Consider the following 15,203-nt stretch of genomic DNA (forward strand, 5'->3'; position numbering starts at 1 on the left):
AGTTTCAGCCAGACGGGTGTTTTTCGTTTGTGGATTGATTTTCTTTTGCGGACTATTATTCTCAACTTCACAGTTGTTGTTTAACAATCTTTCGGCCGACTATTCCTCTGTCCTTCCTCAAGTTGTTAAACGTGACATGAATGCTGAGTCTTGTAACTGCATCCCCAGTAATTACTACTTTCCATTGTTATTTTTGTCTCAGAATATTTTGCCCAATGAATCCTCTGCCCAACTTTGGATAGGATTGAAACTGTTATCTTCATACAATTCTTACCTGAAGCCCAGCAGAATAGTTTGCCTAAACTATGAATAATCATGAAGCTGAGGAAACTGCAAATAAAATCAATAGACCTATTCGTTTCTTTGTTTTGTTTTCATTATAAGTTTTTGTTTGTGAAATTAAAATTGGCATACATGATTATTGAAGCTGGCCGGACATACATACATTTACTTTTATTTTATAGATAGTTGTAATTAATGAATAATAAAGAATACATAAAGAAAGACGATGTAATGCTATATACATTAATGTTTCCTAGTTTAGAGCTTCACATATCTCCCCGCAGTGACTAAGTTCACCGTATATTGTAGTTTACATTGCACTGCAAGGAAGCTACTGTTAATTCTATAAATTATTTTATATATACAACAAGCTTGGGTGCCCGGCGTTGCCCGACGTTGCCCAGCGTTCCCGGTACTTGGAGGTATGTGTTGAGCAAAAAAAAAAAAAAAATGGTAGTAAGCAAGCAGGCTCGAACCCCTACAGCGAAAGACGAAGAGAACGCGAAAAAAAACGTGACGTGTTTGCTGTTGCGTCCATCGCCAAACCGGAAGTGAGGTAGGTTTAAATTTAGGCTAGACAATCGAAAAGCGGGAAATACTTTCGAAAATATCGGGGATATTTGACCCGTCCGTGTAGAAAAGTGTCAATTGAGGATAAAGGAAGTAATGTTTCTGGCCAATTTTTCGATCACATACATACATACATACACGCATACATACATACATACATACATACATACACACATACATACATACACCCATACATACACACATACATACACACATGCATACATACATACACACATACATATGACTTGATTTAAGTTTAACATGCAAACGTCAAGTATCATGCTTCAATAGTGTTCTTAAGATAGACAATAATTTTGAAAACGTCCTTGTTATATCAAAGAACCTACTATTGATTTTACTTGCCTTGCATTACTGGTTGTGCGTTGATAATGCCTTTATTGAAGTTTAAAATAGAAAAGTCAATCATTATTGTGAAATTGTGTTTAAACAGAAACAGTCGTATCGAATGCATCACATTCAAATGTCATATCAAAGAACCTTCTGTTGATTTTACATGTTGATTTTGTTGGCTTGTGTGGTAATAAAACTTCACAAACCCATTTGCGATGTTAGACTGTGTACGATGTTATCTTTTGTCAAAATCACCTGCTCCTTCATTTATCGGATTAATTCGATTATCGGTCATCGATATACGTCATCAACATTTCAACACCATACCTTTCTAAGAAAACTGAGAGGCACATGAAGTATCTCCGTGTCCAATTTCATAAAAATCCAGCCGGCTGTTTTCGAATCGATAGCAAATGAAATTACCGACACACATACTCACACATCCATTATCGCACAGACAAAGATCTTTTAACAGAAATACTTAAAATCAGTCTTGCATGGTCTATGAGTTGATACGGCATTTGGAAACCAGGAAGTTTTTAATGCATAATCTGTCTGTGATAAAATAAAAGAGACCGATTTAAATGTTTTGTTGATTACTGTTTTTTGTCAACGTTTAAATTTTGTTCAACTCAATAAAGTAGATTATGACTGACACGTGACACACTATTGTAAATTCTGTTCGCCTCAACGTTTAAATTTTGTTCACCTCAATAAAGTAGATTATGACTGACACGTGACACATAATTGTAAATCAAGGGCTAGAATTTAGAATCTTTCTAGGCAGTTGTGCATCAAACATGTTTGTTCACAGCACATTAAATTTCTGCATGTTACTACGGGGAAATAGAATGAGACGATGGTATTCCTAAGAAAAACGGGTTGAAGAAGAAAAATAAAACTATTAAAGTAGAAATTATTCCGGTATTTGAGAATATCTTGAATACAGTAGTAAGCTATTACTGATTGTCTATCTTGTTAGGGGAATTTACTTTGACGGAGTATGAGTGCGATAGTTAACCAAAGCACATTCAGTTAAAATACATGTAAAGCTAGCAACACGATTCGACATTGTGGCGATCCTAAGGATGTAGTTTGGTCGTAAGTGGAAAACATATTATCTTAAAGGAGAAAACCACTGGTTTCTCCTCTATCCCAGACATGCCGACAATAATCCATGTATGGACGTCCGCGGACTTTATAGAGATATAACATATTAGCAGAAGACAAGATTTCTAGCCTCGGAAACGAAGCCTATTTTCTTTTCAGTATAGAGAGATAGTTGCCAAAAGAGAGAGACACACACATATATATGTACACACACACACACACACACACACACATATATATATATATATACATTCATACATATATACACATATATATATATATATATATATATATATATATATATATATATATATACTAGCATGGGTGCCCGGCGTTACCCGGGCATATCGAGATGTATGTTGAGCAAAAAAAAGTGACCATTTTTTTAAACTTTGACCCCTATTATGACCCCTAAAAATTTATGGTGTTGGGCTCAAATTAAGTTATTAAGTCGGATTCATGCCCAATTGTTTAGACCCAAAATTGTCGGAGGAGTTTGGTAGAGGTATCAAAGGTCAGATAGTTAAACTTTGACAAGTTACTCGCGAAATTTCTGTGCGAAAACCGATCACATCGATTTTCCCAAATCTCAGTACCCTGTATATGAAATTTCATGTCTGTAGACGTAAAATTGACAGAGTTATTGCGTAGGGAAATGTACACACACAGAACCACAGACACACAGATACACAGACACACTAACACTTTCACTTTTATATATATATATATATATATATATATATAGAGAGAGAGAGAGAGACTTAAAATTGACAGAGTTATTGCGTAGGGTGAAGTACACACACAAATACACACTCAGGCAGACACTTTCACTTATATATATATATATATATATATATATAAATATATATATATAGAGAGAGAGAGAGATGTACATTGAAAAATAAAAAAACAACGAATATACCCCCATATATATAAGTCATAAAAAACGTATTTCTGTCGCTCTCTCTCTCTCTCTGTCACAATATACGGTATATATGACGTCATAGCAGATATCACATATCGACCAGGCATTGTCGGGCATATACAGCTAGTATGTATATATATATATATATATACAGTCCTGGTCAAAATTATAAGACCACTTTAGAAAATAAGCGTTTACCTATATTATCTACTTTTTAAACAAACAAATGGTTGAAATTGCCAAAAGGGAAAATATGAAAGGTGACAATGTTTTCTTTTTTTTTTTAAATAATTATTAGATCAGGGTTAAGGTTTCAAATGAAGCAGATTTCATTTTTTTTTCATCATATTTTCCCTTTTGGCAATGGTATCAACCATTTGTTTGATTAAAAATTCGATTATATGCGTAAACGTTTACTTTCTTAAGTGGTTTTATGATTTTGGCCAGGACTATATATATATATATATATATATATATATATATATATATATTAGTCATCGACATATAGTCCTGTTTCGTTGTTTCACAACTCATCAGTGCCGCTAGACTAATACCTAACCCAAGCCGAGGATCGAACCTAGAACCGTCGTGATGACAGTCGGCAGTTCTACCCCATGACTACGGAAGCGGTTGCCGCAACTAATCTGTCCGAATGTCTATTTAAATAAACATCCGTCCGCCACTCGTAAAGTGCTCAAACTTTTGTTTGTAAACAAACCGCGAGCTTTGCATTTTTTCAGCTAAATTAAGTAGCGAGTGAAATTATTTACGATAGTGCTCAACCCAAGAGGGAGGCTTTATAAAATATATTTTAGTCATCGACATACAGTCCTGTTATATATATATATATATATATATATATATATATATATATATAAAATTGGTGAATAAACGGGCTAGAGTGCTCAATGTGTAGCCAGGGCAGTATATAGGAAATTTATTGCTGTGAGTCCAGAATGAGTTTACATATTGTTTCCGCTCGGGGGATATTCTAAAAAAAAGTATAAATACTCGACTAGCTTCGTCAGAATTCACAGAGGGACTGAGTTATAATACAAAATAAGAATGGAAAAATCGTAGCAGGTGAAGGGGAGTTAGATAAGAAGTGGGGAGTGGAAGGGAGAGGACGTTGGCATTTAAAGTAGTGGAGTGTATATAATAAGAGGAGGGGACTATTAAATATTAATTATGTGTTAATGTTTATAGACGTTATTCTAGTTTATAACGGTTTAAAATTTATAGACATTATTTTTATTTATAACGGCATAAGTTCAAGCAGCATTTATCAGTTAATTTAATGGATCCCCATAACAACATGTTGCAGAGCCAGTGTTGGTTTGCGTGATGTGGTGGGAGGAGGAAAGAAAAGGTTGCATATGGGGTTTAAATTGATAGTGAGAGTTGTAGCCGGGCGGGAAAGATTGAAAAAATATTTTTTTTGTTTTTTTATTATTTATTTAATTATTTTGGAATTGTCGGACGTTGTAGCTGAAAGAAAGAAAGATAAAAGGAAAATAGGAAGGTAAATTGATGAATTCTACGTTACAGGTTTATTTTGATAATATAAAAATAGGTAAGAATATAAGTAAGTAAATAAACTAATAAATTAATAAAATTATTAAGGAAACGTTTATGATGAGTAAATAACACACACACAAATACACACACACGCATACACATGTGCAGCATACGCACACACATCAATGCGGGAAGGGCACATGCCTGAGTATATATGCATACACAAATACGTAAATATATATATATATATATATATATATATATATATATATATATATATATATATATATATATAATCTTCGGTTTAAAAAGATGATAATTATAGAGAAAATTAGTGAGAGGTAAATATAAAAGAAAAAATATAATATATGTAGATGGTAAATTAAATAATTAATTAAACAATGTAGATGGTAAATAGATGATTAATTGTTAACAAGTAAATAACAGACAGAGGAGCAAGTCAGAGGATACCAATTGTGATAAAGACGTAACTAAAACATTAGAAATCAAGACCTAACAATCAAAATAGCTAATAAGTAACTATGAGGCGAGAACTCTGAGTAATTGCCATATTACTGAAAGTTATGGGTTGTAAATGTGTGGTAGATAGGACTACGGCGTCGTATATACACTCATAGCATTCATGTTCAGGGACTGTTACTTAAGGGGCTTAGGGGGTAAAGTTAGGAGGGGTTTGGATGTTATTGTGATGAGATGTGATAAGGGTTGGGATTAGGTTTTAAATAATGAAATAAGGAGTGCCTTAGGCAAAAAAAGATCCAGGAATGAGTTAGGCAAAGAAAGATACAGCTAAAAAGTGGTGGGGATGAATAGGTGGGGTTTCTGTGAAGTGGTTCTTTTAGAATGAATAGGCGTATATACAGTTCCGGTTGTAAATAGGGGTGTGTGATTAAGGATCAACTGAGTTGTGCGTTATTCTATAATTGGGCGATATGTTATTGGTATGCAAGCGGTATAGTGTTATATTTTAGGGATGGGTTATAGTTATTGCTAGAAGGGTGAGAATTAACAAAAGAGGTGGGATTTATAATGTTTGTAATTAATTTTTTTATTTAAAGTTTGTCTCTATCTCTAAAATTAGTAATCAGTAAGTTTTCAGTTAAGCATAAATAACATGGAGAGTTTAGTGATCTACAGGTACTAGATCTATTCAGAATTCCTCAGCTAAAATTGGAGTGAGGTTTTTACGAGTAAGTAGTAGATAGTGGTTAGTTAGTGAAGTTCTATTGGGGTGGTTGGGTTATTAAGGGGGCATTTGTGCACTCTAAATCTGTCTTTGAACGCAATGCTTGGGAGGCCAATGTAATTTTTTTTGTTGTGGGTCTTCGGCAGGGGCAATAGTTGCTTTGTAAACCACATTAGTTAAGAGACAATTTTGTTGGAGCGGGCATTTGGCTTTGTTAAGGCGCTTACAGTTATTTTGACTATTTTTATTATAGTTGTGGTTATTTAGTATTTTTTGGTTGTGTTTTTTATTTTATTTTCTAGATTAGATGTGCAACTGTAGCTAAGATAAATGGTGCTCTTATTAAAAGTGTTATGTAGGATATTGCTAGGGGGAAGTGATGGTTAAGAAGCATAAAGTATTTTTTACCTTATTTAGTTTTTTTTTTTCCTTTTTGTATTATTGGGTTTATTAGGGTCAAAGTATGTGATATACGTCTTGGGATATCCAGAGTCCTTAAAAGTATTTTCAAAGAAGGGTTTGTGTAGGTTACAGATGCTGGATTAGATGAGTTTGTGCTAAGCCTTTTTTCTATTGATTTAGGGATATGTTTAATAATGTGTTTGGTGTGGTTGGACATAGGGTTTATACATAGGAGTTATGTTTTTTTTTTTTGTGTATGGTTCGTAGGTATTATTAGGGAGGTTAAAGGTAACATCTAGAAAATTTACTGTTTTTAAGTTGGCAGTTACTTCGATCTTTAGGTCCATATTCTTCAATTCCCTAATGATGTTCTTTTTAATGCCTTCGTACAGTGGGCCCTTGGAGTTGTCAACAATGATGAGGCCATAATCTCTGTAACGTTCCACGTTGTTGTTGGGGATAAACTTTGTGCGATTGTATACGATGAAAAGGCCTACTAAGTCAGTGGCCTCAGTTGCATCAAGTGCACCCATCGCAATGTCGAAAGAGGTGAGTTGGTCTTTTTTAGTCCATTGAGAGTCTTGGCGTAGTAGGAAAGTTTTACAGCATTCCATAATGTCCTTGCCCATTTATGTGTGTGCGTATGTTGTACATGTGTATGCGTGTGTGTATTTGTGTTCTTGTGTGTTATTTACTTATCATAAACGTTTCCTTAATAATTTTATTAATTTATTATTTAATTAACTTACTGATATTCCTACCTATTTTTATATTATCAAATTAAACCTGTAACGTATAATTCATTAACTTATCCTCCCATTTTCCTTTTCTCTTTTTATTCTTTCAACTAAAACGACCGACAATTCCAATATTAATAAATAATAAATAAAAAAACAAAAAAAAAATTTGTTAATCTCTCCCCGCCCGGCTAAAACTCTCATTATGACTTTAAACCCTATATGCAATGTGTATGTATATATATATATATATATATATATATATATATATATATATATATATATATATATATATATATATATGTGTGTGTATATATGATTATTCTGTACCCATATATATATATATATATATATATATACATATATATATATACATATGAGTACATAATTATTATAATAATATATAATAATAATAAAATATATATATGTGCAAAATTCAGAATGTGTGAGATTATATAATTATTTCTACAGTCAAACAATGTCAACGCTAACAGGAACCATGGCAACCAACAAACCAGAAGTCCAAGACTAAACTTGAACCCTCCTAACCCCCACCAGCTTCTATTGTTTAATAAATCTTAACATTTAAAATGTAAATTCTTCCCGCCTCCTTTCCTCACCCCCTCTTTATCTCCGTTTCTCTCCCACCCTTTCCTATATTTCTATATTTCTATCCGCGTCTAGCTGAATTTCCTTAACTCCCCCTTACCCCGACAACCGTCAAATGTTTTTGAAACCTTATTTTTAACTATTGTCGATCTCCGCCCCCTACATTTTTCCTTTTTCTTTATCACCCTATTTTCGTTTTTTTCGCTTTTTCGTTCTTCTTGTAATATCATTTTTCCAATCATAAAATACTTTCCGTGAAGTCCGACGAAGTTACTGGATCGTTAATACCATTTGGTAACCGAAACATGTGACACTAAACAGATAAAACGGTAGTAAAAAGTAGAAACATATATTACTATATATATATATATATATATATATATATATACATACATATATATATATATGTGTGTGTGTGTGCGTGTATGTGTGTGTGTGTGTTTGTGTGAGTACTATGTATAGATTTATGGGTATATAACGATAAATAATATATATATATATATATATATATATATAAATATATATCAGTATGTCAGAACGTATATTATTTTTCCACAGTCAAACAACGCTGCAGCTCACAAGAACAAAGACGGCCAACACATCGGAAGTACAAGACTTGAGTTTTTACCTCATTTGGACTAAACAGTTATACACAGACACACACACTGACACACGCACACACACATATATGTATATATATATATATATATATATATATAGAGAGAGAGAGAGAGAGGGGGGGGGAGAGAGAAAGAGACCGTGACCAAAGAGATAGCGACAATAGAGTAATGTAGGCGGAAGGAAATAGGGAGAAAAGAGTAGTAAGTCCAAAATGAGTGAGAGAGATATGAACGAATAGAAATTGTTAGGTACATAGATAAGACTGGACCAAAGGAATAGAGGCCAATAAATATTTGACATGAGATGTAGAGAGAAATAAAGTATTACCTAGAGAGGGACAAGGTAAATGTGAATTTGCAGAGAGAGAGAGAGAGACAGACAGACAGACAGACAGACAGACAGGCAGAGAGAGAGTGAGAGAGAAATATATATATATATATATATATATATATATATATAGGGAGATAGATAAGGAGAGAGATTGATATATAGATATATAGATAGATAGGGAGAGACAGATAGATAAATAGATAGGTAGATAGATAGATAGATAGAAAGTGAGAGAGATCCCTAGAGAGATACTGACAGAATGAGAGACATAAAGAGACATTCTGCAAGTATTATATTGCAATTGTGATTAGGTAGGATTTTCTTATGAATGATTTTCACTGTCTCCTCTCGTGAACGTATGTTATTAATTTGAGACAGATCTATTACATACTAATGACACAGATAAGAGTACCCCCGGGTTATTTCTCTTTGCAAAAATGTTATTTGTTGGTTAAGCAATAGACACCGACTTGAAGAGACGCCGAAATATACGTTAAAGCCTCACTCTAAGATATATACTCGCTCATAAAACTAAAACTCGTTCAGTATGGCGATTTAATATATGACATCTCGCATAATGTACCTATTTACTATGCCTCCCCACGGGACAGAGTTAGACACCAGGGTCGTTTTTTAACGTGGAGGGAAGGTACAAAAATAAAAAAATTGTCTCAGTCGTGAAGGATTTCTCCTCCACCGAAAGAGAACAAGAAAATGAAGTGCAGCATCTGAAGAACAGATACTACACTTTGATCTTGACCAAAAGGCCAGACTGTACGAGTAGTAAATCTCTTTTACGGGCCATATCACTTTTTCAAAGTTTTATTTTGTTTTACCTATCCACACGATTTATTACACTATTAGTTAATAATTAAAATTCTGCAAACCTTGAATGAATTTAAACAGAAAATGTAATTAACACGTATTTCGTTACGAAACAAGTTAATATAGTTCATAATACCACTTGGGTTGATATTAATTATCCTCCATATTAAATGGATGCTGAGTTATATAGAAAATAAGAAAATGTTGTTTCTTTTAAGTATAAGCTATTTATAATCTAATATAATTAATTTCCAAAGGGTAAAATACCGGTCACTCAATTATGCTCTAGTTATAGAGACCAACAACAATTAAATACATTTCATTAATTTGTGTTCTTCAGTAGCTAACTTTCTTCGGTCCATAATAAAGCCGCGTGCAAGGGGAGAGAGACAGGCAGACGGGGCAGAGAAGAAAAAAGGAAATCAGTGACAACATACAGATATATATTTGTGCATATAAATGTAATCGGTCATTAAATAAAAGGATGACATTCTTAGAGATATGGGATTCATATGAACTTTATAGCTTAGTATTTCGAAGTCTAATCATTTATCTCCTCTTATAATGACACATATAAGGATTCAAAATATCTAGGTATAAAGAGAATCCACATAGTTTGCGCGTAATGATGAATGCACGATTTAATTTTAATGCGAATATTGAGCTTTGTATTGTACCGATAAGTCTTCAGTCAAGGAATTTCTCTAATTAATATATGTATGCATATATATAGCTTTCAACACGACTACCTAACCTCGCATTATTAACTACACCCGCTTATTTATTTATCCTTTATTTATTTATCTACCCTAACTTTACTAACTTAGCATAAATATACACCTCTTTCTCTCTCTCTCTCTCTATATATATATATATATATATATATATGTGTGTGTGTGTGTGTATTTATATTTTTATGACTATGTATATTTATATAATTGTATATACGTGTCTATGGGTACATGTATGTGCAATCACGTATGTATGTATGTGTATGTGCATCTATAAATCACTGTAGATCCGTACATGTATCTTCATATATATATGTATGTGTATGTACGGGCATGACTGGGTCTATGTATGCATATATATATATATATATATATATATATATATATATATATATATATATTTATGTGTGTTTATGTATATGTTTCTATCTGCGTGTGTATGAATGTATGTGCTCATGAGTCGTGTGTATATGCATGCATGTATATTGGTATATCTATAGCTATGTGCAGATGCATGTGTATGCGCACATCTGGTTGTTAATGCCTGTATATATGTGTGTATCTACGGGTATGCATGGCTGAACGTATGTATACGGGTACAACTATATCGGAGTTTATATGCATGTGTGTGTTTATATGTATGTATATGTCTGTATCCACACTACATTTAACACTGAAAATAAAGTAAAACATAACCACTGGATAAAGCACCATGTTAGGAGCCCACCCCTTATATATATATATATATATATATATATATATATATATATATATATATATGTATGCACTTTACGATGCGTCTACCTTACCTCGCATTATTAACTGCACCCATGCATTTATTTATTTATTATTATTTATTTATCCTAACTCTACTTTATTTACTTTGTATAAATATATACATGTCTGTGTGCATCTAGATATGTCTGCATAGTTATATTTTTATAAATATGTATATTTAAGTAATTGTATATACGTGTATGTGGGTACATGCGTGTGTATATGTATGTATATGTACATCTACTTCTTTCTTGAAATCTATATCTCCACGTATATGTGTATATGAAGGTGTGTATACATATATATATATATATGTGTATATGTGCTATGTATATATGTGAGCATGTATATGTGTATCGAGTTGTGTGTATGTGTGTATGTCTGCATATAGATGCTAGTATGTCTGCATATACATTGTTTATACATATGTGTATATGCGTATGTGTCTGTATATAGATGTGTAGAAATGTACATATGTATGTGTATGTATGTATACGTATTTGCGCCTGCGTCAGCGTATGTATTAATTCTTACCTACCTTAAAACAACTCATTGTAAACTGAAATGAACAAGTCGACTTATAGCGACTACGAAAATTTTAAATGGAACCGTGTACTTGTCAAACACATCTACATAAAACCTTCCCCTTCTCTCTCTCGCAATCTCTATTTCTCTCTCTCCCTCTCTCTCTAATCTACTTAATATACCTAGCTGAACAAGCAAAAAGGAGTCAAAATTTAAAACCTAAAAATTGAAACTCCTTTCACTCTCCCCTCCTTAACCACTCTCTTTTTCCTTTACCGCCTCTCTCAACCTCCCCCTCCCTATATCCATATATCTCAACCTACGCCTGCCTGAATCCTCTACCCCCCCACACACAATACACTCTAATGTATTTTAACCTTCAAAAATGAAATATTGTCGATACCCGTCTCGCTTCCCTTATTATCTCCTACCCCCACCCCCTTTTATCGTATTTCTTCTAAAACACTTTTCCAAATACTAACAACAATTTCTGTAAGGTCAGATGAGACTGTTGGATTATAAACATGGTTCAACATTCGAAACATATGTGACCAAACAGATAAAACAGATAAAACGGTAATAAAAAATAAAACACCCCCACACACATACACACACACACACACACACACACACACACATATATATATATATATATATATATATATATATATATACATGTATATATATACTTACCTACACACACGCAAGCACGCACACATATCTATCTCTCTCCCTGTCTCTCTCTCTGTCTCTGTCTCTCTCTCTGTCTCTCTCTCTCTCTCTCTATATATATATATATATATATATATATATACATATACATACATACATATATATATATATATATATATATATATATATATATATATATATATTGCCTGGCGTTACCTAGTTGTAAAATATGTTTTATTATAATTTCTATTATTCCTATAGATTTCGTATTTATTATGATAAACCATTTCTCTATGGATTATTTTATTGTAACCAATATTTACTAGTGATTTAAAGCGTTTAAAAATATGCATGACTTGGATCTAAGCGGCTAGAATTAAAACCAAGTCATATAGTTTTTTTTTCACTATTATCTGACATAAGCTAATATGAATAGCAAAAATAACGTAGTTATGCGCATAAATGCATATTTACGCATGCATCGTAGATACACGTTTAGTCGACTTTTAATCTTTTAACAGCTATATTCACCTGTTTTAAACGAAATAAAATTTGCTCAATAGGTCCGAATCTTATTAAATTATCATGTTTAAATTCCGTAAACAAAACATTGATAGAGTAGTTTAATGGAAATCACAAATTGACAGATGAGTTTTGAAATATTACTATATTAAAAACTTATCTGATTTGGTGGTCACTTCCTAAATTCTTTTTAAACAGCCCTTAAAATATCCTTAATATAGTGAACTTCTTTCATAAAATAAAAAGGAAGAGTATTCCAAATTTATAAGAGTTTCTGGTTTATATATATATATATATATATATATATATATATATATATACATATATATATATATATATCCTTGTGCATATACATGTATATATAATAAGATTTGGTGAATAAAAGGACTTGAAGTATCTGTTAAATAATTTAATATATATATATATAATATATATATATATAATATATATATATATATATATATATATATATATATATATATATATATATATATATATATATATATATATATATTGCATACTTCATGCGTGCGAGGACCTGGATTCGCACCTGTGTTGGAGCACGTCATAGATGAGATGCAGTACATCGAAACCCACGTTGGGTCTGGCGTTGTCCGTTATCGATGCAATTGCTCGATTCTATCTAATGCTAGGTTCTATCTTTATCGTTAAAAGTGTATGTGAACGGGTAATTCTATATCTATTTATAATCTCCTCTTAATGTTTAATATATATATATATATATATATATATATATATATATATATATATATATATGAAAATTTGTGTGTAGCGACATTTCCTAACATATACTCAACAAATTATTGATCGACAGACTGAAAATTTAATGTATAGTGTATTAGGACATGTGGAACATTTTTAAATCTACTTTTATCTCGAAAAATGTATGCTAACTGATCAAAATTGCAAAAACATGTCCGTGGAAGTAATCCGATTTTTATCTGTTTGCTAACCGTTTCACTAATGCGCATGCGCGAATAGTTCCCAGTACAGATTACTTTTGTTAAGAATAAATAACTTGGAAACACCATTAAAATCGTGTCACGCTAATCTACTGGTTATCGTACTTTAGATTTTGAGTACGATCTCAGCTCTAGTATTTTTTCTTTTTTTTTTTTTTGCTTACAAGAAGTGAACGTTAAAAAAAACGTAATACACGCATATACATATCCAGTTTCTGTATTAATCAAAATATAATAATTATGCTTATTTTACGACCGGACAACGTCGGGCGGCCTGCTAGTATATTCAGAAAAAAGAACACCTCCATTATTTATATATTCGTAAAGTATTCTTTACTTCAAGCATGGCTTGAAATAAGGGGAAAGAGGGATGGGAGAGAAAAGTGTGTGTAGTTGTTTTGTATGTGTTCTTATGTGTACAATTATAAATTTTCATATAAAAAACGCAAGAATACAAATCTGGCGGAAAGAATGCTACGAGTTTTTAGACACTTGACTGAGATGACGGATCACAAAATAAGTGACCATCTATATTGTTTTATTACGCGTGTAGTTCGATTTTACAAAAAAAAATATAAAGTAAAACATTGTGCAAAATGCGCGCTATAATATTTTTCATATAGGATTTTCAAGTGAAATTCAATTTTTATTGTATTTTTATTTATGAAAGTGTTAGGTGAAAGTAGATCACAGTTTAAATTCTTCTTCCTATATTCAGAATGAGTTTCTAAACAATAACGTATTTAAGTACGGCCCGTATTTTGGATAAGTTGCAAACATATAAGAACGCTAAAAACAGAAAACGAAGTTCATTAAAGTTATTACTCCCGATTTCCACTGAGTAACCATATTGATAACTCTATAAAAATGATAAAAAATAAGTCTTGTATAACTACCTACCTACCCAAGCATGCTCGTGCGTGCGACCTTGATAACTGAACAAAAAAGCAATCGTTAACAAAATGCAAGCTGTTTCTAGATGTCTGCCTATTTTTTTTCTTTTTCTGCCTCTAATCACACGTTCCCTGAATGGACACAGTTGTTACATGCGGAGATTACTTGTTTCTTTTTTGCTTTTATTTATTTATTTTTTTTATTATTTTTTTTTAGAAACTAAAGTATCTGATCATTACATGCTTTTTTATGTGGCTTTGATTTGCTTTGAACTAATCAGTGGAACACTTATTCACTTTATTGATTCAATATTATAGGTCTTTATGCGAAAAAGAATTAAAACGAAAAAGCAAAACGAAACGAGAAAAAGAAAACAACAACAACAACAACAACGTAGTGTACTTGATGTGTTTGAGTTGCCGTTTGCCGATAGAGCATTTTATAATCAACATGTGAGAATACCATAAATACCTTGTTTGCGCAAGTGTAAGAACGAAAAAAAAAACGCGGGGAAAAAGATGCGTAAAACGCAATGGTGTTCTCGCGTCACATGGGAAGCAAAGCGTGACAGCTTGTTTTCTTTTATAAGTTGAGCCTTTGTTAAAAAAAAGA

This window comes from Euprymna scolopes, chromosome 9, assembly GCF_053919585.1.
Source record: "Euprymna scolopes isolate OS-2025 chromosome 9, ASM5391958v1, whole genome shotgun sequence".
Lineage (NCBI taxonomy): Eukaryota > Metazoa > Mollusca > Cephalopoda > Sepiida > Sepiolidae > Euprymna > Euprymna scolopes.